At 47.1% G+C, this 23,638-nt stretch overlaps 1 protein-coding gene across 7 annotated transcripts in view; it reads left to right on the top strand.

Annotated features, from left to right (window-relative positions):
- Positions 1–7,066: 7,066 nt before the first annotated feature.
- Positions 7,067–23,638, top strand: part of TRERF1 (transcriptional regulating factor 1) — a 204,383-nt gene continuing 187,811 nt past the window's right edge. For 4 of the 7 annotated variants that reach the window (XM_029243688.1, XM_029243692.1, XM_029243693.1 and 1 more), the window contains exons 1-2: positions 7,126–7,580; positions 8,002–8,088. The gene's annotated coding sequence lies outside the window, so the exon portion shown is untranslated. Of the gene's footprint in view, positions 7,581–8,001; positions 8,089–23,638 lie in introns of all 7 variants that reach the window. The other 3 variants (XM_029243689.1, XM_029243690.1, XM_029243691.1) reach the window with 3 other exon arrangements.

The following is a 23,638-nucleotide window of genomic DNA, read 5'->3' on the forward strand; positions in this document are numbered from 1 at the left end:
AGCACTACCCACCATGCGCTGGTACCGTAGTTGAAATGTGTGACTCCCAAGCATGCCTTCTGGGCAGGTGCAGGAAGTTTTAGCAGTGATTTCAACCACTGAGTTGCTTTTTGATTTTTGTACTGGATACAGAATCTACTATCCTAGTTTGCTTGTTTGTTTTCCCTCTCTTCCAAATAAGACTTAAACCGAGAGCTTTCTCATAGCCTTTCTCTCTCTGGCTAGAAACTTGCCTGAGATAGTGATCTCTTAGTATTACTAAACAAACACCAGTTAGGCCTCCTGTCTTGAGTAAGGCCTGCTCTCTCAACACCGTCCTTAACAGACTTGGGGGCTGAGGTGACAGTCAACAAATTATGCTATCTTATTGGTTTCAAAATGGGAGTCCCATAAGCTCTTCTGTGCCAGGACTTTTTGCTTTCATTGCTTTGGTTGTTACAAATTCAGGGATGGCAAAGAAACATGAGTTTGAGAAATACTCTACAACTATAGTGTTTCACTGCTTGCACTTGCCACAGACTTATTGGTGCTTGCCCACTGAGCTTTCTTCAACAACTGCATTAGTGACATCCATCACTCATTTCTAAAGCACCCACTGACTTTTTCTACCCTCACAGTCCCTTGATTTGGTCACGTTGCCTCTCAGAGGCTTGGATAGAGCAGGCAGCAAAGTTGGGATTTTCTTTCCATGCCTTTTCTCCCCCATTTCTCCATGCCTCCAGTTTTCCCTGTTTTTAAGAAGCGCTCCTGAAGAGTCACCTTTAATGTAAAGTACTATACGGAAGGGTTCACTTCTTTGAAGAGTTACCAAATATACTGTCTCATCTTTTCTCTGAAATGCAAATTTTCTCTCAAGGAGGACAAACTTGCATTTCAAAAGGGGGTCATATGAAAAAAATAATTCCAGCTGTTTAAATCCAGAGTACAGAAAAATTATTCCTAGAACAGTACACAGAATGTTCACTGGGCCTGAAACATTTCATTTGGTTGTGAATTGGCTACAGTTCCATTTCCATTCCGTTTTTTGTTTTTGTTTTTGTTTTTTTTTTGCCGTACGCGGGCCTCTCCCTGCTATGGCCTCTCCCGTTGCGGAGCACAGGCTCCGGACGTGCAGGCCCAGCGGCCATGGCTCACGGGCCCAGCCGCTCCGCGGCATGTGGGATCTTCCCGGACCGGGGCACGAACCCGTGTCCCCTTCATCGGCAGGCAGACTCTCAACCACTGCGCCACCAGGGAAGCCCTCCATTCAGTTTTGATCTGTTCTTGAGTTAGGCAAATAACCAGTGTGGTCTCAGAAATGATCCTTCTCTTGTGAAAGCAACAGCATTGCTTAGACTTCTAGTCCGGATGGCTGGAAGGGGCCTGAGAGGTCTTATAGCCAAACTACAAAGGAAGAAACTCAGAGCAGTTCTGGACTGGGTGACAGAACTGGTAAGCATAGAGTTGAGAATTTTGCCCAGTGCATCAGATTCTTAATCCATGCAATTTTGAAGTAGCTCTGTGGAGACACATTCTCAGGGAAAATTGGCTCCCAATTTTAATTTGCCTCTTCCTCCATCACCCAGTCCTGCCATTTTCCTTCCTGTACATTGTCCTCTGAGTGGTGTCCTTAACAATGATATGTCCACCTTGCTCTCTGCAGTGTTCATTTCTGCCCCCTCCCTGATTTACCTGCCAGACATAAGTGTTGCTCTGAATGTCTCACAGTAACAAAATTGCCATTTTTGCATCTCTACTATAAGCCAGTGCTGTATTTCAACAATTTAAAAAATTTCATAGTAAATATTTATCACAAATTAGATCACAGGCAAGTTTTATGTGCGTACAAATACATATATCCATGTGTAACTGTCTAAAAATGTGTATACAGACATACATTTATCTATGCACGTATGTTTGTTATCATTTAAATGTATAAAATAGTTTGTTTTCATTAATTAACAGTACTGAAAAAGTGTAAACTAAGAAATAAAAAATGAAGACTAATTACAATAAAAACAAACTACTTAAAAAATTTCATAGTTACTGATAACATTTCATAGTAATTGAATAAGCCTTATCATTTTAAATTTCAGTGCTTTAAAATAGAATTACTTTACTTTTAAATTTATTTCAGACTTATTTGAATCATTTTAAAGATTCAGCAGAAGTAGAGTGAACAGTATAACAGATAGCTCCACCAATTATCCATACTTTGCTAATCTTGTTTTATTTATCTTTTTTTTTTTGGGAGGGGGCTGGATTATTTGAAAATAAATCCTAAACATACTTTCACCCCAGACTCCCCATTATGCATTCTAATAGATAAGAACTCAAGAAGAAATTTAACCACAATACCATTATCACATGTAACAAAATTAATAATTTCTTTTATTTTTTAATTTAAAAAATTAATTAATTTTATTTTTGGCTGGATTGGGTCTTCGTTGCTGCACACGGGCTTTCTCTAGTTGCGGCAAGCGGGGGCTACTCTTTTGTTGCAGTGCGTAGGCCTTTCATTAAGCAACAAGACTTCTCTTGTTGTGGAGCACAGGCTCTAGGTGTGCGGGCTTCAGTAGTTGTGGCAGTCAGGCTCAGTAGTTGTGCCTCGCGGGCTGTAGAGCGCAGGCTCAGTAGTTGTGGTGCATGGGCTTAGTTGCTCCGCAGCATGTGGGATCTTCCCAGACCAGGGTTCTAACCTGTGTCCCCTGCATTGACAGGCGGATTCTTAACCACTGCGCCACCAGGGAAGTCCCATTTCTTAACATCTATATCAAGTCCACATTTTATTTCCCTGATTATCTCAAAGTCTTTTAAACAATTGGTTTATTCACATCAGAGCCACACAGGATCTAAACATTGCATTTGGTTTACTACACCTTTTAAAAACCATTATTTACACACATTTGACTTTCACTTCGTTTGACCAATGAAGAATGTATGGTCCCAGTACACAGGTGGGTGAACTGGGGCTCAGAGAGGTTAAGAAACCTCCCCAAGTTCTCATTGTTGGTAGGGGCCAGACCCAGGACTTGAATTAAGGCCTGCCTAAGTCCAAAGACTCCATTCTACTCCTTCCCCTTCAGGCTACCAGAATTTTCCCTGTGTTGCAGAGAGGCAAGAGGCCTAGTGGTTAAGAGAGAGGGTTTGGGCTCAGGTTGGCCTGGGTGCAAATTGGAGCAAGTTACATAATCTCTCTGATCCTGCACTTCTGTCTGCGTCTGTAAAATAAGGTTAATGATGATGGTTTGGGGCTGATTAAATAGGAGAAAGCATGTCTAGTACTTAGCACAGTGACTGGCACATAGAAAGCACTCAGTAAACCTTAGCTATTATTCCTAGCATAAAGGAGGAGAAAGAATCACAAAATGGTTGTTTGCTTTTGTCAGTAGCTCAGGAATTGTGGCTCATCATTGTTACTACAACTTGTGTAGGATTGAGGCTGAAGGGGTGGGGAGGTTGGGAGTAGGGTGTTGATTCTGCCTGGATTGGAGAAGGAAGCCCTGGACATAAAAATTTAAGTAGGCATCCAAGGAATTCTCCCGAGACCTCAGCTGGAAAACAGTTGAACATGTCTTCTGACCTTCCATAGAGGGAAAACCGGTGGGGAGCAGACATGGTGGGAGGGAGACTTCTCAATGTTTATTTGAATTTGGAACCATGTAAATGCATTAAACCAATTCCAATAAAATGAATTGCATTAAAAAGAAAACCCCTCTTTTACCATGGGGTAAGTGCTGAGAATGGGAAAACTAGGATTTAATGACAATAATAATAGTAATAATAATAATCCCCTTACAATTTTTGCAGCCCTAGGAGGGCTTCGGTCATAAGTCAGGTTTTGCACCAGGATGAGACTATTTCAGCTTGACTCTGATTTCAAAGGTCTAAGGTAATATTTTAACTTTAGCTGTCCTCCCTCTGACACTCATTCTAAGAGTCCAGAACCAGTGCTCCCAGATTTGGAGTTGTCTTCAAGCATATGCATTGTCAAGGGCTGAATCTATTGGCTAACTAAGGTCTTTGTATGTACTGTCTGTACATTTATGGGTGCTTTCCCAGTTTATTAGGCCCTAAGTTGTTTTTGATGCTAAGTAAAGACTCTGGGGTTCTGATTTTCTAGAGTCCTTGGGAAGGGAGGGGTCACATAATCCCACTCACAAATAATCAAGAACTTGCCTCTGTTCTAAGGCCTTTACATACACGAACTCATTAAAACCTCACAATAACAGTACACCGCAGGTACCATTCTGATTTTACAGGCAAAGAAACTGAACCAAGTGAGGTGAAGTAACTTGTCTAAGGTCAGAGCCTGCACGACTAACCACTAGGCTTACTACCCCTCTGTTGGCAGTGGGCCAAGCATGTAGGAGTCCTTTGAAGGTGATGCAGGCTGCAGGCGTCCTTGGCTGTGCAGCAGCAATGCTTCGGGTCCCAAATCCTTCCTTCTAGTTTAGGACCAAGAAAGACCAGGGTGTCAATTTCCTCATTGACCCTGGTCAAGTCACTTACTCCCTTCAAGCCTCAGGTTTCTTATCTGCCCCAGGGAGGAGTTTTAGATGAAAAGACCTCTCCTTGCATTACGAGTGTGGGTGTGTGCTGGGGGTGGGAGGTGTAGGGGCTGAGGTTTCTGGGCGGTACTGCGCTGCTTTTCCTAGGTCTCTTGAGGAAACAGGGTGTTTGGAGGTTTTGTCCTAGTCAACTCCCTCCCAGGAGGTCGGGCCCCCAGTCAGTGATGGCGCGCAAGCTTGGCTATGCCTCCTCCGCTTGGAAAAGGGCCGCCACTGCGGCCAGCTCCGGGCAAAGTCCGGCTGCCCGGAGGTCGAGGGTGGGTCTTTTTTCCCTAAGGGAGTTAGAGCTGAGATTGTATACTTAGGAAGGCTTCTTGGAGGTAGTGACAGTTGAGTCAAGTCCTGAAGGTCTAGCAGGAGTTAGTAAGAAGAGGTGGAGGGGGAAGGGTTACCCCAGGCCCAAACAACAGAACAAAGCACAACCCGGCTTACAGTATGGGAGGAGGAGCTGTGAGAGTGGAGAGGTCTGTAGGGGCGAAATCGCGCGGGGGCTTCAAAGCTTTATTCTAAGAGCAATTGGGAGGGGTTTGAAGGAGGGTAGTCCGGAGTTTTAGAAAGACTCTTCTAGCCACTTGGGAAGAATGGGTCGGAGAGGGGCAGGAGGCTATCGTAGAAAGCAATCGGGTTGGAAAATGACCGAGGACTGAGGAAAGTGGCGCTGGGGGGCGGAGCCGAGCATCTGAGTCTTTCTCAAACCCCACGACACTGTGCGCTGTCCCTCGACTTTCTTTGCTTATGTGGAAGGGCCCCATAAAGGGCAGGGCACCGGCCAAAAGCTCAAAGAGCCAAACAGCACAAAGCCCCCCCTTCTTTCGGGGGGCTCTCTGGTCCAGGTGCCCCAGAATGCGTAGGGTATTGCGGGAGAACTTAACACTGCTTAAAATGGAGAAGCGTTACCCCTCAAAATACACAAAAACCTCGGCCGCTTTTGGCAGCAGCCTCCTCCGTCCATGACCTCATGCTTTAAGCTCCCATATAGCCTTTCCCCCGCCCTGTCCACACCCGGTGCCCGAGTGGGGGTGGGGTGAGGGGACAGTGGCGAAAGTCTGGGTAGAGGGAGCACCTTATTTATACTGCGCGAAGATTTGGGGTAAGGGGCACAACGATTTTCCCATACCGAAAAAAACATGGTTTAACTTTCTCCTGAGCAAAAAACGCTCGCTGTCTTGTGGGACCTCCCTAAGATAGATGCCCCGTACCCGGCCCGAGGTAGTCTGTTTAAGCCCAACCATCTTTGGTTTACGTTTCCTTGGACCAGAGAAGCCGCCTGGAAGTGCTGGCGTCCCGGGCTGGACCGAAGGGCGGCCGCGCCTTCGAGGGACCAGGGGGCTGTTGGGCTCTCGCTCCCATGGCGCCGCCGAGGTTTGAACCCTTGGCTTGCCTTTCAGCCCGCGCCCTGCCCCCTGCTCGCAGCTGCTCTCGGTTTAGGTGCAGCGGTTTCCCCCGCAGAGGAGGAGGAGGAGACTGCGCGAGGAGCGACTCCCTGCTCGGGTTTCCGCACCAATGCCGAGCGGCCCCAGGCAGCCCCCGGCGGCCGGCCCTCCTCCCTGGCACCACGTTCCACAGTCATGGCGCACGAGGAGGGGCGGGTGCGCGCCGCGGCGGCACCCGCGCCCCTTCCCCTCCCCTCCGCCGCCCGGTTCCGGCCCCTCTCCTAGGCAACCTCCCTCCCCGGCCTTCAGCGCCGCGGAGATGGAGACCCCTCCCCAGAGGGATGCAGTTCCAGCGCCGTTTGCAGCACCCCCTCCCCGCCCCCATCGGGGCGGAGGGATGGAGCCGCGCGCTTCGCGAACCTCCAAGCCCCTTCCCGGGAGCCTCAGCCTCTCTCCCAGCCCCGCAGAAGCCGGGATGCAGCGGGGGGTAGGCGCAGACCGTTTCCCCGAAGCCCACCTAGACCTTGGCATCTTTGCAACCCCTTAAAAAATAAACATAAAACCCAAACCCCAGTCGTTAGATTGCAAAGCGCGTTACAATAACCGGGACGGCTACGCAGGAAACAATCCTGCACTGGTCCGGGTCTCAGGCGGCAGCTTCCCGGCCACGCCACCTTCTCCCGGGCCTCGATTTTCCGGCCTTGCCAGAGAGTCTGCCACACCCCGGGGCTGACAGGTCCCGCGCGGGGCCGCAACTTGGTCCGCGCCCCCTGCCCCATCCATGTCCAGAGTCTCGCCAGCCTACAAAAGGTGCAACCTCACGTACAGGCAGACCACACAGATAAGGTCGGCAGCGCACGCCAGGGAGGCTGCGAACAATGCGCAGGGCGGCCCGCGCCGGCCAAAGCGCGGCGCCCCGGGGGACAGGGGGCGCGGGCGGGGGCCGCGGCGGAGGACCCGCCGGCCGCGGCGCTGGACACCTTACTTCCTGCTTCCCCGCCCGCGGCCAGACCCAGCTCTGCGGAGGGATATCTCTCCCCTCCTCTGTCCCTCTCTCTCCCTTCCCCCGCCTCCCCTCCTTTTTGCTTCTGCTCCCCCCCCACCCCGCCTTTCTCCTTTTGCAAGAAAATAATTTGACAGTCGATTTGCTGACAGGGGAGGAATTTGCATCCTGGATTAAAAAAAAAAAAAAGGCCGAGAGGAGCTTGGGAACGGTTGCTAGGGGTGGGTAATGGGTGAAAAAAGGGGGCGCCGGGAAGCGGATAAGGAGGGTTAAGGGAGGGGGCGAGGGTGGGGAGCAATGCAAAAGGTAAGGCCAGGTTACAGCGGCTCGGCCCCGAGTGGGCTGCGGCCGGGGGAGGGGCGAGAGATACATATGTATTTCTGTCTGCCTTAGCACACCCCCTTCCCTCTAAGCGATGGCTGAGAGGCGGTGCATGCAGATGGGGAGTAAGTTTCCTGAAGGGGAGGGTGGATGCACGCGCGCGGCCCCGCGCTGCAAATTTCCACCGGGGAGGGAGAGTGGCTGGATGCAGAGAGTTTGGAGTTGCTTGCGGCGGAGGGCAGGAAGGGGAGCAGGGCCGGGAAAGGGGGCTGGCGGGCGCTATATCTGGGAGTAAGTTTCCAGGATCGGGAGAGCCTGCACGCTTTCTCGCTAGTAAGTTTCTGGCCGGGGAGGGCGCGTGGGGAGGAGGAGAGGGAGGGGGTGCATGTATATAGAAGGGGGGAGGGGGGAGCAGATTTCCTGCGGGGAGGCTGAATGCATATGGAGAGTAGATTTCCTGAAGGGAGGGTGGAGGCGTAGACGGACCGAGTAAGTTTCTTGCTGGGGTGGTGGCGGAGGTGGTGGGTTGGTGCTCTGGAAACCCGGAGCTTCCTACCCTGGGTGGGGGAGCACGCTGTTTTGCGGGGAGGGCGTGAAGGGCCAGGTTCCCTGCTGGGGAGAGGGGCTTGCATCTGGGGAGTATGTTTCCTGGCGGAGCGATATTTGTTTACAGGCTGAGGGCAGTACTGTATAAGTGAGTAGCGCTTCGAGAAGGCGGCTCTGACAGAAATTAATATTGAAATTACTCCATCAGCTCTGCTCGCCCCCCCCATCTCACCCCCCAAGCGAAGACTGGCCTTCTTGTCGGATTGCCCATGCACTTGTTGCAGAAACAGCCAAGGTAGGCAAGAAGCTTATTAAGTTTCATTTTAAAAAAATTAGTTGGGGGATGCTCCGTGAGAAGACGGGGGAGGGGAAGAGAAAAGTAGGGGGACAGATTAGGAGAAGTCTCCCCTCACTTCTTTACTTTCAGTATGTTAGCAGGGCCTTCTCTGCTTCCCTTCTTCCCTCTTCCCTCTCTGCGCTGCAGAGCATCCCAGCAAAGGGGGGGAGGGGTGAGGTGGGCGCTATAATTGGCAGACCCGGCTTAAAGGAGGGGGGGCTTGCAACTGAAGATTGTGTTGTTATAAAGCCTTCATTATTCCAGCCAAGAAGCCGCAGGACCCTAGGGATGTGCCTTTTGGGGTTTTTGACATGATGCATATGTGTATGTATACGCTCCTGAGGGCTCTTCGGCGGCTGGGTACTCCCCAGAAGTTAAAGTGGCCACCCAGATGGGAGAAATGTGTAAGGGAGTAAACCTGCCCCTTGACTCCCCAACTTCAGTTCGGAAGACTGTGAAGTTACTGCCGGTGGTCTAAAGAAATAGATGTTAAAAAAACAGCATAAAACCACTCATTCACTGGCAGAGGCCGAGAGCACCTGGCGGGCAGCCTCTGGCCAGCACTGGGCTGGAGCATGTGCGCCTGCCATCCTTAGGTTAAAAGAAAATGACTTCTGGTTCCTCTGTGTGCCTTCGACTGGCCCGTTAGAGCCAGCTTTGTGGAAACTCTTCCCCACACTAGACACGGCTTTGGCAAGTGAACGTGTTGAAGCGGGTTGCTAACAGCATGGCCCCGGCTGTCTTGTGAAGTGCATGGAAGTGATGTTTAAGAATGACGGATCCAGGGATGGCTGAAGAGTTCTTTTAAAAAAATGCCGGCTGTTTGCACTTTTTTGCAGGCCATGGAGCAGAGCTTTAAGAAAGGAGTTTTAAGTTGTCCCAACTGGTACCAACCTTCTGCATCATAGACTGTCTCAAGAAAGCAGTCTGGTGATGGAAAATGTGGTTTTGGTGCTCTCTGGAAGGATAACAACCAGGAGTATTCAGCCCTTACCTAGTTAACCAGCCCTCTTTGCTTCTCTGTGCCTCTTTTCCTGGTCCTCAGCCTACTGATTTCTGCAGATGAGTTGTAGGTCTTGGCTGTCAGGCACCTTCATTAGGCTGGGAGCTTTATTTATTTCCTTCTTTTTCTTTTTTTTTTTCTTTAATTGAAGTATAATTGACTTAACAGCATTGTGTTAGTTTCAGTTGCATAACATAGTGATTTGATATTTTTATACATTATGAAATGATCGCCGCCATAAGTATGCTAGGAGTTTTAACTTGGCCAGGATAATTTTAGCACCAGGGATTCAAACCCAGACAAGTTTAGTAGAGTCAGGGAGTGAACACTAGGCAGTGTGGTTAACTAAAGTTAGTTAAGCTTTCTGCAGTGCTATAGACAGGCTCAATACTAGCAGGGGAAAAAATGGGTTTTAAAAAAAATGATCTCTTTACATGGACAGTGGTTTTTCTTTTTTTTTTTTTCTTTCCTTTCTGTCATCAGATTTCCAGATTGAGAACTTGATTTTTGGCAGCTTGAGAGTTGAGTTAGTTGGGAATTCAATATTATTGCCACTTATCAAATGTTCCTAACTAGGCATTCGTTAAACAAATTGGCTATTATTTTTCCCCTGCTGAAAATCTGCTTCTGGTTGATATATATGCTGGGAAGGTAAACAGAAACTTTATGTGTGTTTATCCCAAGGTAGGGGAATTATTTATATGTCTACCCTCCAAGCCAAGAGTGGTCATGGTCATTCAGTATTTTTTTTTTTTTTTAATTTATGGGATTTATTTTATTGTCTTTCTTTGGCCATTAATCAAGTCACAGTAGCTTTTTTTTCCTCTTCTGAGAATGTTCTGTGGTAATAAAGGTTTGAAGGCCCATGAATCATAATTCATTCTTTTAAAAATATTGTCAGGATTTGATTTATAGGAATTGATACCAGGAGTGACACACCTCTTTGGGCTCCGCCCTTTTAGGCATGTCCATTTTCGCCAAAGAATTGTTTAAGAAGCCAGCTTAACATGTCAAAAAAGAGCATTTCCCTTCTGCTTTATGGGCACTGAGAAGATTAATTTTGCAGGTTCCATAGTAAGCATGGGTCTTTTCACAGCTTGGTAAGCAGGCTTCCACATAGCAGGCATGTGGTAATATCACATAACATTTATGTGAGCTTGCTGTGAAAACACTTGTTCTATGAACTGTGTGGAAAGTGCTCAGTTTTGCATCCATTAACCCACTGGGGCCTGTGGTGTTTGTCGAGGTGGGAGCTTTCACTGTAGGAGAGGGGACAGACTGTAGTGTCCTTTGCTGCTTATATAATAAAATGTGTGGTCACAGAAACAAGCTTACTTAAAATTCTTTTTCTCCTGCTCTGATGGGTGGATTGGTCATAATAATTGAAAGCATCAGAGGTTTTTTTGGGGGAAAGTCTGCGGATTCTCCGTAAAATTGATTAATCAGAACATGTTAAAATTGTGTTCAGCAGTTGGCTCAGTTTACAGTATTTGTAAAATGACAAAGAACTTTTAAGGTGGTTTTATTCTCAAGGCAGGAGCACAGCGTCACTGGAGGAAAAAGTGGGGAGGGTATCAGTGTCTAGCCATTTCTGGACTTCAGAGTTTTTATCTTAAAAACGCATGGTTTGATCCGTGAGTTCCATTCATGTCTGAAATTCTGTGACTCAGTCTTGTGAAGAAAAGTCTCAAGAGATCTCCACAGTCTGTCTCTTCCTGGGCCAACGGCCAAATTGCCTCATGGACTTGGGTGAGTCGATTAACTTCTCTTTTTGTCTTCTCATGGAGAGAGTGGATTTACACCTTGGCATTCCAAAAAGGACTCTTGAGTGGCCTGGTAATCTTGACCGTCAAATGCAAGAAAATGCTCATGAAAGTCTGCCACCGTCTTGGAAAAAAAAAAGTGCATGGTTGAGTCCCAATTATATATGCTAATAGAGAGTGGGGCATATAATCCCAGGCACCAAAAATAATTTCAGTTCATCTTGGAAGTTTTCCCCTCCAGCCAGCTGGTTCACCTGCCTAATTATGCCTGGTCAAGTCTAAGGTTAATTGAGCTGTTAATCCCAGGCAGCAGGGGGAGGTAGTCTTGGGAGGAGTGGGAGACCAGAAAGCCTAGTGTGGCTTTACCCACTTTCTGTGGAGAATTCACATGTCAGTAATTGGGATATGGTCGTATATTTGTGATAAGGTTCAAAATAATGATATTGTATTACTGTCACTTCTGGGATATCATGCATTTCACCACGGGCACTTTTGGAGGAAAAGCTCTTGATGTTTTTATTGGCTTTGAGCATTGACATGAGAAGTAAGGATCCAGACAAGTGGCTCAGACCCCAGGCAGTAGAGATGGGTGCTGATTGCTCTAAAAGCAGTTGACTTCAGCTGGCTTTATTTCTGACTTCATAAAACTGTGTGATTTAGGGTGGAGAATCAGCTGGAATCTTGTGGATTAATAATATTTCTGAATTTGCCTGTTGGAGGGGAACCAATGAAATATAAGGGAAACTAAAACATAGTTGATGTCCTTTGTGGGGAGAGGGACACAGGAGCAGCTGGAGTCCAGATATTGGCATGTTTTTCAGCTAGGATACTGCGGCATCTTAAGGAATAACAGAGTCCTGGTAACATGAGTTTGATCCCATGGCTCTCTTCTGGGTTAAAGAAAATACACACCAAAAAGCTTCTGAGGTATTTTCTAAAGATGTTTTAAGTTATCAAGGCAGCTGCTTGTAGGGTCTTCTGGTTAATTGGGGTTTACTGAAGAAACATGGTTTTTACTTTTTCCTCACGGAAGACAACAAGCTGGGGATGAGTGGAGTATACTGAGCTATTGGGCTGTTGGTTTAGCAACGTTAAAAACCTACTTTTTTGACAGACAGGAAGGGGAAAAAGAACTTGTGTACCTAGATGGTAACCAAGGGCTTGTGGGAGGTTAACAGTTACTTTCGTGCTGTGACTGGATCTGGTTTATTCATGCGTACGTATTGGCAGCTACTTATTGAGCACCTACTATTTGCTAAGCACTGTGTTACCGCTCTGGGTATACACTGATAATTAAAAGACACAATCATCTTCCTCTACCCATCCCCCACTCCACCGCCTAGCCTATAGTCCAGAGGGGAGGCAGACATGTAAAGAAATACATCTTGCAAAATGTGGTAGATGCTCAGATGAAACCACAGGGAGCAGTAACCTGCAGTTACTTAGCTAAAGGAGCCTAGAAAAGCCTCTCTGAGGATTGGGGGTGAGGGGAAGACAGAGAGCATCAGGCAGAGGGAGGAGGGCCTGTGTGGAAGGACTTTGGCCTTGGGGGGGGACGACTAAAAAGAGGCACAGGTGGACAAGGGGGTAGGGGGAGAGGGCAGCATGAGATGATCATGTAGGACTTGGGGCCTTGGAAAGGTTTGGGTTTCATTTGAAGGGTAGTGGGAAGCCACTGGAAGTTTGCAGTGGGAAGTGACACCCCGTAACTCGTGTTTAAAGGGGGTGGCATGGGTGGAGAGGGCAGGTGTGGAATTGGGGAGCGCAATAAAAAGGCATTTGGAGCAGGCCAGGTGGGGAGGTGACAGGAGGTGAATGCAGGGGAGCAGGTGGGTGTGAGATGCTTATTAGAGGTAGAATGGGCAGGGCTTGCTGATGGATTTGGTGGAGGTTGGGGAGGAGGAATCTAATAACTGAGGTTTCTGACTGAGCAGTTGGGTAGATATGGGTGGTGCTCTTTGCTGAGATGGGGGCGAGGGAGAGTCTCGGGGAGCAGAATCAAGTGATTTCAGTTTGGACACCTCTAAGTTTGAGATGCCTGTTAGACTCAAGGTGGAGATGTTAAGCTTGCAGTCTGATATAATGTCCAGCGCCAGAGGTATGGCCAGGCAGGAGATAAAAATGTGGGAACCATCAACTAAGGGGTGGTATTTAAATCCAGGAGACTGGATGAAGTGCTCTAAGGAGTCTGTTGAGAGAAGAAAAGGCTGTGTGTGTGTGTGTGTGTGTGTGTGTGTGTGTGTGTGTGTGTGTGTGTTGGGTCGGAGTGAGTGTTAAACGTTTCATGAGTTTAAGGTCAGAAAAGTCACCACTGGATTTGGCAAAATGGAGGCCATTATCAACTTCGCAAAGAGCAGTTTGAATGGAGCAATGGATTGGGTGAGAGCAGGATTGGAAGGGTTGGGAGGGGAATAGGAAGTGAAGAACTGGGAGTAGCATGTGGAGACAACTTTGGGGCAAAATTTGACTGTGAAAGGGGGGCAGAGAAATGGAGGGGGAGCTGGAAGCACACGTGTGTAGAGGGAAGGGTTTTGGGGGCGGTGCTGCTGGTCTGTGTGTGTGATGATGGGAAAGACTAGTGAAGAGGGAGGGATTGTTCAAGAGCAATGGGTTGGGTCAGCTGAGCAAAAGCCATTGAGAAAGTCTGTGGGGAAGATCTGGCCTTGGCGCGGGGCGGGTGGGGGGGGGGGAGGAACACTTCCTTCATGATGACTGGAGGGAAGATCCAGGAAGAGTGAAGGTGCAGGTGAGGGAAGGGTGGGGAGCGGTGCTGGGGCACAGGTGCTCTGTCTCTCCAGGCTGAGGCCGCGCTAGCCTTGGGCAGGGGTTTGGGCTCGGGCTTTGACACCAGCCAGAGACGACAAGGGTTAAGACTGCATCAGAAAATTGTACTGCATTTTTCTGAACATTTGACTGCATTACTGAGCAGTACAAAGGAAAGACCGGATTCTTTCGCTTGGGGAAAAGAGTCTTCAGTTAAAGTAATTTGGGCCTTACATTAGATTTATTTGAAAACTATGATTGGGAGAAGACATCTGTGATTTGCAACCCTGTTCAAAAGTTGGTGGGCACTGTGTTGTACGTTTTGAGCAAGGAAAAAAAAAAAAAGGCGAAAGGGCTGCTTCTACTTCAGGCGGCCTTTCACAAAAATAGGCCATAGACTGCCCTGCTTGCCCCGGTGGCCCCAACGGTGGGGTCTGTATGGCAGGTGAGTGGGTGAGCAGAGTCAGAAGACCTGGGTTGGGGTGCAGCTCCGTCGTATGGCTCTGGACAAGTCAGCCTCTGAGTCTGTCTCCGCATCTGTAGAAAGAGGGTGATACCATCTGTCGCCTCTTCTCTGAGAGTTGTGAGGACTGAATCAGATAATGTACGCAAAGTGCGATGTAAACTGTAAGAGGCATCGCACACAGGCGGCAGCGAGGGGCAGTGATCTTCAGCCAGTGATCTTCAGCCAGATCGCCTTTTAGATGTGAAACCTGACAACCAATGAAAAACTGCCGTCAGTTCCCTAAAGCTTCTGCTAAAAACCCCTTTCACCGTGTCTACTCTCTCTTGTTCCCTCCTTGTAGCCCCTTTCTGTTTGGGGTTTTCAAGTCCTCTGTGATTTCTTTCAGCGAAACTGGTCTTACTGCTGGAAGGCTGGCATCGGAAAAGCTGGCTGTGAAATGCCAGTCTGTGTAGGTTCACACTCTGATTCCATATATAGAATTTGAGACCTGCCTATTCAAAGGTCCAAATAAACTTGGTTTGTGAACTTGGTGCAGGGGAACCTTGAACCCACCCAAGAATCCCAGCTGTGGCCCAGTGGTCGTAGCAGTGATTCATTTGCCTTCCAAGTTTGTTTTGAAAATGAGAGCTGTTCTATAAAGCTGAGTCTACCTTACAGTCCTTAGCCCTTAGTCTTACTGTGTATGCTGGAAAGTCATTTCTAGTTTTAAAAAGCAACCAGTGCTTTTTACTGATTGGACTTCTGGCCTCTGCCTAAGAGGGTGATGCTTTATTTATTTATTAAAATTAATTTTTACTATGAAAAAACGTTAAACACGCGCAAAAGCAGACAGACTAGTATAATGAACTCCGTTGTGCCCATCACCTAGATTCAGCAGTTAGTGAGATTTTGCACACCTGTGGATAAGAGGACTTCTTCCTGTGTTTGTAAAATAAATACAAGTTATCAGTTTTGAGAGATCAGTGGAACCGATATCAATTTGGTTTCACAGAGAGGGAAAATAATCAACAAAAAATCAGAGAGCGAGAGAGGAAATGGGTGACGTCATTGTAATAACCAGTGTTTACATAGCATGTTATGGGTCCAAAGCCTCTTTGGCATGTCTTGTTTTAACTGTCTTGCAACAACCATAGGAGGTAGATATTATTTTCATTTTACAGCTGAGGAAAGTGAGGCTCAAGAAGTAGAACTGAAAAAATATAAGTAAGTGATTAACCCAGAGTCACATGTCCAGCCAGCATTCAAAGCCCTAGTTTAATGCCAGAATTTGAACGGTCTCCAAATTTTGTGCGCTCTCAGGTAATGCTATATGGTATTCAAAAGGAGATGTGGTACAGAATATATGCAAAGGATCATGGAGACCAAGAAGATCATCTGGGAATTTGGGGCTTAGAACTCAACGACCTTAGCTGGAAATACTCAGATGATTTAAGCATGTTTTGGGCATTACATTTGTCAGAAAATTGAATTGTCTGGCTCGTGCTGGAGCGCACAGCTTTAAGGCTGCTTCATAATGAAAGCCCAAACTTGACTTTAACAGATCTAGTGGCTATTCTTCATTAGCCTCCTGCTCTCAGCCCTGCCCCCTCTGTGGAGCGCCTCCGTGGTCATTTCTAGAGATTGCGGCCTTTAGTCTGCAGGCTCTGACTTTGAACACACGGGACCTAGAGCAGGTTTGCCACCTGGGTGAGGCTTCCTGAGGGCCCCCTAGGGTTCTTTGTTGTTACAGAGGGTATAACAGAGGCTGCTCTGAGAGCCTCTCCTCATCTTTGGGAAACAGCCTCCAACCCAGCTTCTTTGGAGGACTTTTTAAAACAGAAAAAGAAAAAAGAATGGAGTCGATGCCCAAGGAGTTGTTTTTTTTTTTTAATCTTTTTTTTTAAACATCTTTATTGGAGTATAATTGCTTTACGATGGTGTGTTAGTTTCTGCTGTATAACAAAGTGATCAGCTATACCTATACATATATCCCCATATCCAAGGAGTTTTAATAGGAGTGTCATATGAGTTCCCTCTGTGGTCATCACAATGGAAGATACCAAACTCTCTTAAAATTCAACTGAAGGCTATCCATAATGAGCTGATTCTCAAGTGCTGGGACTTGTTCACTTCTCTCTTTTAATTGGGTGAACACACGTGAGCTGAGGAGGGGTTTTCAAGGGGAGCCCGGGTAGGTAAGGACATTCAGCGGCCTCTTTCCTTTTGAAGAGTCTGAGCTTCTTTAGAGAATAGCATGGAATTCCAGCAATTTCACTGAGCACATATTCCTTCCTTAAGTCTTTCTTGAGGGCTCTGTGTGCCTGGTCTGGGGCCAGACTGGGGGGTGGGCTAGAGGGGGGATGCCCTTGGGCTCCTGCAGCCCTTGGCTCACAGGGCTGTTGTCATCCTGACCACTGGGCGTGTCCTTGACTCTTTCTAGACTGCCCTGGGAGGGCAGAACTGGGTCATCACTCAATTTTGCACCCCCGTCACCTAGTACAGAGCCTGGCGCTAGTTAATGCAGCATAAATGCTTACAGCTCCTTTGTTGCTTTGGTTTTGCCTCTCTGGTTGTCTCCCCATCGGTTTTCTCGTTGGAGGAGGGAGAAATTCGGGCCTCTCTGCCACCAGGGTCAGCTCTTGCAGCCGCTGAAGGAGACTAGACTGGAGAAATGTTTCCTTCCCCCTTGCCTTTCTGGCCTGGCAGCCTTTAGCTGGGGTGGTTTAACTCAGATGCAAATGTGGCCCCATCCCCCATCTCTTTTAATAAGTGACATTTTGTTGAATCACTTATTCAAGGCCTTATCTATATTTCTGTCTGTGCTGGCTTAGTCAAAATAGGAAAGAGTGAATATTAGATTCCTTCGCCCATCCCCTCCTCCCTCCCCTTTAAGCAACTCTACGTAAGATTCCTGATAGGGGAGGGGTGATGTGTCCTTGAAGTAGTAAAAGCTGCCTGCAGAAAAAATGTGGAGGGCTTTGACTTGTAGCGAATGCTGTTTTTCAGCAGCTGTGATTTTTCCATTTTTCTTTTTCTTTCTGTTTTGATTAGTGGAACTCATTGTGCTCCGGGGTTGGGATTGCGTTGGGGGAGGGTGCAGAGGGAACAACATTTACTGGGAGAGCTCAAGTTGGGGAGGAGGAAGGAGAGAAGGGATTTATTGAAAATATATGTCTACTTCTGCTGTGATAAAGCAGCAGGCATGTAAAAATGCAACCGGGAAATCATTATTGTGGTAATGTAGGCAGAGCTCTGCTTTCTCATTAACGGAGCTTAGCCCACGTGGAGGAGGGGGCTGCTTGGCTGCTTTGAGGGTCGGGGTATTCAATAATAGCAGAGACTCAGGGGATTGTCCCCATCCCCCAGTGCTCACCCCCTCCAGCTGCCTTCTCCTTTCTTTCTTCAGTCAGTTTGTAACCTTTTAAAAGCGGCTTGTTGGATTTCATGGTCTCCTTCCTCACCCCTGCCACCCCAAAATGCCGTGAGAACTGTTTAATTTTTAAAGTTAGACGGAATTAAAATAAATTTTCCCTTGGGGACTCGAGGAGGTTTTTGGCAACACATTGTGAGTCACAGATTGGATTATACCCCTTGCATCCCAGGGAGCATCACAAGAGCCGATTTAGGGGCTCGGGAATTTGCATATACCTTGGGGTACCGAAGTGAGGGTTCCACATCGCTTTAGGAGCAGTAGCTACTGCTTACAGACAGGTTACCGTGTGGCTGGCCTCGTGCAGATGTGTCAGGCATTTCATCTGCACAACAATTGTAAGAGGCAGACGTGATGCCTACTTTACACTTGAGGAAACCGAGGCTTCGAGCATTTCAGCAACGTGGTTAAGGACATTCAGGGGCTACATTGCCCAGCTGGTCTCCAGACCTAGGACTGACTCCGAAGACTGGCTCCTGATCACTAGGCTATGCTGCCTTTGGAAATTGGCTTAGTCACCTTGCTTGTATAGGTCTCTAGATTCTAGGAGCTTGGGGAAAATAGAGCCACCCCAAGGCCTGCCAATGACAGTTAAGGGTAGAGTGCTCAGGACAGTCATGAGAACCTTTCCCGAGCTCCTGGACAGAGCCGTCGCTCTAAGGAAGGTCGAGTTTAGGGGCTCACATCTTTGATAGAAGAGGTGAATGCCCTCCCCCCCCATCCCTGCCAGGCTATGGTCCCTGTGCTGACAACTCACTTGTTCGTTAGGCATTTACTGACTGCCTCCCATGGGCTGGGATTTTACCAGTGGCTAGAAGTACTAAGACAAATAAGAGAAGGTGCTCAGAGTTTAGTGGAGGACTGTTAGGAGGACACATAAGTAAGATACACAGTGATGCCTGCCTAGAAAAAGACAAAACTTCAGAAATAGTTAAGTAGGAGGAAAGTCTTCAGAGAGAGGTGGTACTTGGGTGGGTTGTGTGGGTCCAGCGGGCGGCTTACAGGTAGACAGCTGATGGCCTGGCGAGTACAGGAAACCACATACAGTCTGGCCTTACTGCAGCACCACTTCAACTTCAGGGCTTACCTGTCTAGTTTCATTTTCCATCGCCCTCAGTTGAATGCTCTAGAACGGTGCCGTCCAGCGTGGTAGCCATTAGCTATTCATGGTGAGTTAAATTTAAATTAATTTAAAAATAAATAAAATTAAAAATTCAGTTCCCCACTAGCACTAGCCATGTGTCAAGTGCTCAATAACCACACACCGCTAGCGGCTGCCATATTGGAGAGCGTAAATGTAGAACATTTCCATTAGTGCAGAAGCTCTGTCAGATAGCTGCTCACAAACTTTGCTCTGAGGTGTTTTTCAGCATGGAATGTTCCCTCCATTGTCCCTCACCTGGCTCACTCTCACTTCCTCCAGAGGCCTTCCCTAAACAGCCCGGCTGGGCTTCCATCCCACTGTCCATCTCGACTGCAATGCTCCCTTTCTGTGTCTGTCTCCCCAGCATGACTTTCAGCTTCTTCGTTTTTTTTTTTTTTTAACATCTTTATGGGAGTATAATTGCTTTACAATGGTGTGTTAGTTTCTGCTTTATAACAAAGTGAATCAGTTATACATATACATATGTTCCCATATCTCTTCCTTCTTGCGTCTCCCTCCCTCCCACCCTCCTTATCCCACCCCTCTAGGTGGTCACAAAGCACCGAGCTGATCTCCCTGTGCTCTGCGGCTGCTTCCCACTAGCTATCTATTTTACGTTTGGTAGTGTATATATGTCCATGCCACTCTCTCACTTTGTCACAGCTTACCCGTCCACTTCCCCATATCCTCAAGTCCATTCTCTAGTAGGTCTGTGTCTTTATTCCCCTCTTACCCCTAGGTTCTTCATGACCTTTTTTTTTTCTTAGATTCCATATATATGTGTTAGCATATGGTATTTGTTTTTCTCTTTCTGACTTATTTCACTCTGTATGACAGACTCTAGGTCCAGCCACCTCACTACAAATAACTCAATTTCATTTCTTTTTATGGCTGAGTAATATTCCATTGTATATATGTGCCACATCTTCTTTATCCATTCATCTGATGATGGACACTTAGGTTGCTTCCATGTCCTGGGTATTGTAAATAGAGCTGCAATGAACATATTGGTACATGACTCTTTTTGAATTATGGTTTGCTCAGGGTATATGCCCAGTAGTGGGATTGCTGGGTCATATGGTAGTTCTATTTGTAGTTTTTTAAGGAATCTCCATACTGTTCTCCATAGTGGCTGTATCAATTTACATTCCCACCAACAGTGCAAGAGTGTTCCCTTTTCTCCACACCCTCTCCAGCATTTATTGTTTCTAGATTTTTTGATGATGGCCATTCTGACCTGTGTGAGATGATATCTCCTTGTAGTTGTTTTTTTTTTTTTTTTTTTGCGGTATGCGGGCCTCTCACTGTTGTGGTCTCTCCTGTTGCGGAGCACAGGCTCCAGACGCTCAGGCTCAGCGGCCATGGCTCACGGGCCCAGCTGCTCCCCGGCATGTGGGATCTTCCCGGACCGGGGCACGAACCCACATCCCCTGCATCGGCAGGTGGACTCTCAACCACTGCGCCACCAGGGAAGCCCCTCATTGTAGTTTTGACTTGCATTTCTCTAATGATTAATGATGTTGAGCATTCTTTCATGTGTTTGTTGGCAATCTGTATATCTTCTTTGGAGAAGTGTCTGTTTAAGTCTTCTGCCCATTTTTGGATTGGGTGGTTTGTTTTTTTGTTATTGAGCTGCATGAGCTGCTTGTAAATTTTGGAGATTAATCCTTTGTCAGTTGCTTCATTTGCAAATATTTTCTCCCATTCTGAGGGTTGTGTTTTGGTCTTGTTTATGGTTTCCTTTGCTGTGCAAAAGCTTTGAAGTTTCATTAGGTCCCATTTGTTTATTTTTGTTTTTATTTCCACTTTTCTAGGAGGTGGGTCAAAAAGGATCTTGCTGTGATTTATGTCATAGAGTGTTCTGCCTATGTTTTCCTCTAAGAGTTCGATAGTTTCTGGCCTTATACTTAGCTCTTTAATCCATCTTGAGCTTGTTTTTGGGTATGGTGTTAGGGAGGGTTCTAATCTCATACCTTTACATGTACCTTTCCAGTTTTCCCAGCACCACTTACTGAAGAGGCTGTGTTTTCTCCACTGTATATTCTTGCCTCCTTTATCAAAGATAAGGTGACCATATGTGCGTGGGTTTATCTCTGGGCTTTCTACCCTGTTCCATTGATCTATATTTCTGTTTTTTTTTGCCAGTACCATACTGTCTTGATTTCTGTAGCTTTGTAGTATGGTCTGAAGTCAGGGTGCCTGATTCCTCCAGCTCCATTTTTCGTTCTCAAGATTGCTTTGGCTATTTGGGGTCTTTTGTGTTTCCATACAAATTGTGAAATTTTTTGTTCTAGTTCTGTGAAAAATGCCAGTGGTAGTTTGATAGGGATTGCATTGAATCTGTAGATTGCTTTGTGTAGTAGAGTCATTTTCAGAATGTTGATTCTTCCAATCCAAGAACAGGGTATATCTCTCCATCTATTTGTATCATCTTTAATTTCTTTCATCAGTGTCCTATAATTTTCTGCATACAGGTCTTTTGTCTCCTTAGGTAGGTTTATTCCTAGATATTTTATTCTTTTTGTTGCAGTGGTAAATGGGAGTGTTTTCTTAATTTCACTTTCAGATTTTTCATCATTAGTGTATAAGAATGCCAGAGATTTTTGTGCATTACTTTTGTATCCTGCTACTTTACCAAATTCATTGATTAGCTCTAGTAGTTTTCTGGTAGCAGCATCTTTAGGATTCTCTATGTATAGTGTCATGTCATCTGCAAACAGTGACAGCTTCAGCTTCTTAAAGGCATGAACTAGGTTTTGTTCATCTGTGTCATGTCTTGTTTATCACTGTGTCCCCAGCACCCAGCTGGGGCCTGGCACCTAGGAAGTTCTCAATGGCATTTGCAGGTGATGAGGCTGGAGGAGTAAGCAAGGGATTGGGCAGGGGGGAGCCAGTGCCCCGCTATGGAGCTTGGTCTTGACCCTGTAGGCCGTGGGGGAGTCACTGAAGGGTTTGGGGTGTGGGAACAATGGGGTCACGTCAGTATTACATATTAGAAAGATTACTCTGAGAGGCATGGAGGACAGGCTGGCTTGGCTGAGCCTGCAGGCCAAGAGATCAGTTAGGAAAGTGTTAGAAGCACAGGGGCAAGAGGGCTAAGGGTCTGGACTTCATAGTCTGTGGCAGTGATGTTAAAGAATAGCATCATCGGGGCTTCCCTGGTGGCGCAGTGGTTAAGAATCTGCCTGCGAATGCAGGGGATGCAGGTTCGAGCCCTGGTCCGGGAGGATCCCACATGCTGCGGAGCAACTAGGCCTGTGCACTACAACTACTGAGCCTGTGCTCTGGAGCCCATGAGCCACAACTACTGGAGCCCATGCGCCTAGATCCCGTGCTCTGCAACGGGAGAGGCCACCGCAATGAGAGGCCCGCGCACTGCAACGAAGAGTAGCCCCTGCTCACCGCAACTGGAGAAAGCCCGTGCACAGCAGCGAAGACCCAACGCAGCCAAAAATAAATAAATTAAAAAAATAAAATAAATTAAAAAAAATAAAGCTGTCCTTTAAAAAAAAAAGAATAGCATCACCATCTTGCCAAGTCAGGGCCTCCTACCATTTCTCTTTCCATATTAGCTGCTCTTTTCCATATCTGAGGGAAACTGCAAAAAGAGTTCCCTTTCACTTCTTCTGCGTCCCCAATCCCTTTCCGTTTTGGGGCCCCTGGCCACATACTCGGAAACCCTCCCTGTCCACTCTCCACTTTGTTGGTGGCTGCCCTCTTTCCACCTCCCCTTCCGCCCTGTGCCCACCTGTTCTTTTCCCTCCAGGGAATGTCTCACTCTGGGTCGTCCCATGTCTCAATTTATGATCAAATCTGAGCAGAAGCTCAGAGCACAGAGGCTGGGGTTTCAGCCTTCTGTCTTTGACAACCCATGCCAGGTTCCTCTCCGAGGACACTTCTGGGGGCTTAAATTTAAGAAGAGAGTTTTGAAAAGGAGTCTAGGATGTAACTGAGATCAATCCAGTGGCTCTGAGATAGTTAAGAAGGAACCAGGATGGTGGAGTTCAGAGAAGCATGAGGATTCTTTTCTTTCGGAAGGTGAGGCTGTGTGCTCTGGCGGTGGTGACCTCGCATTGTGCATGTTTGGGGATAGGATGCATTTCAAAGCGCAACAGCTACCTAGTAAGTGCAAAAGCATGCCATCATTTTACATATGTTACCTCGTTCAGTCCTCAAAGCAACTCCATGAGGAAGGCATTATTATCCCCATTATACAAGTGAGGAAATGGAGCCACTGAGGGATGTAGTATTTGGGCCTGAACATGCTCTCAGCTCTGCCCCAATTGTTCTACATGATTTGAGGGAACGGTTGGTGGGCAGACCTTTGACCAGAGCTGGAGTGGCGTTCATGACCTCGGGAAAGTCACTTCACCTTCCTAAACTTCTGTTTCCTGAGATAGTCACGTCTACTTGAATGGGTCATTGGGAAGATTAAGGGCAGAATATACGTAAAAATTAGCACCTCATCAGCCAGAGGGTAACACGTATTTGTGGAATGGAAGAGTCCATAGTCTTGGCTCATCCCCTTTCCCTGGTCAGAAAGTCATGCTCAGATTTACAAATGTTCTCCTGCTTGTAAAGCCTGGAGAAGACATAATTCAAAGCTTCTTTAGAGCTAAGACTTTTTCACTGAAATCGTGTAAATGGTAAGTGAAAAGAGTACATAGAACTTTCTTTTGGAGAAGGAGACTATAAATAGTACATGGTGATCATAGGGAATCCAGAAAATATCGACAGTTCTAAGGAAGAAAATAAAAATTGTCTTTAATTCCTTCCTGTGGGCTTCCCTGGTGGCGCACTGATTAAGGATCCGCCTGCCGGGCTTCCCTGGTGGCGCAGTGGTTAAGAATCCGCCTGCCATTCCAGGGGACACGGGTTTGAGCCCTGGTCCGGGAAGATCCCACACGCTGCGGAGCAGCTAAGCCTGTGCGCCACAATTACTGAGCCTGTGCTCTAGAGC

This window comes from Monodon monoceros, unplaced genomic scaffold (genome assembly GCF_005190385.1).
Source record: "Monodon monoceros isolate NGI ecotype Baffin Bay Population unplaced genomic scaffold, NGI_Narwhal_1 Super_Scaffold_3, whole genome shotgun sequence".
In the NCBI taxonomy this organism is placed as follows: domain Eukaryota; kingdom Metazoa; phylum Chordata; class Mammalia; order Artiodactyla; family Monodontidae; genus Monodon; species Monodon monoceros.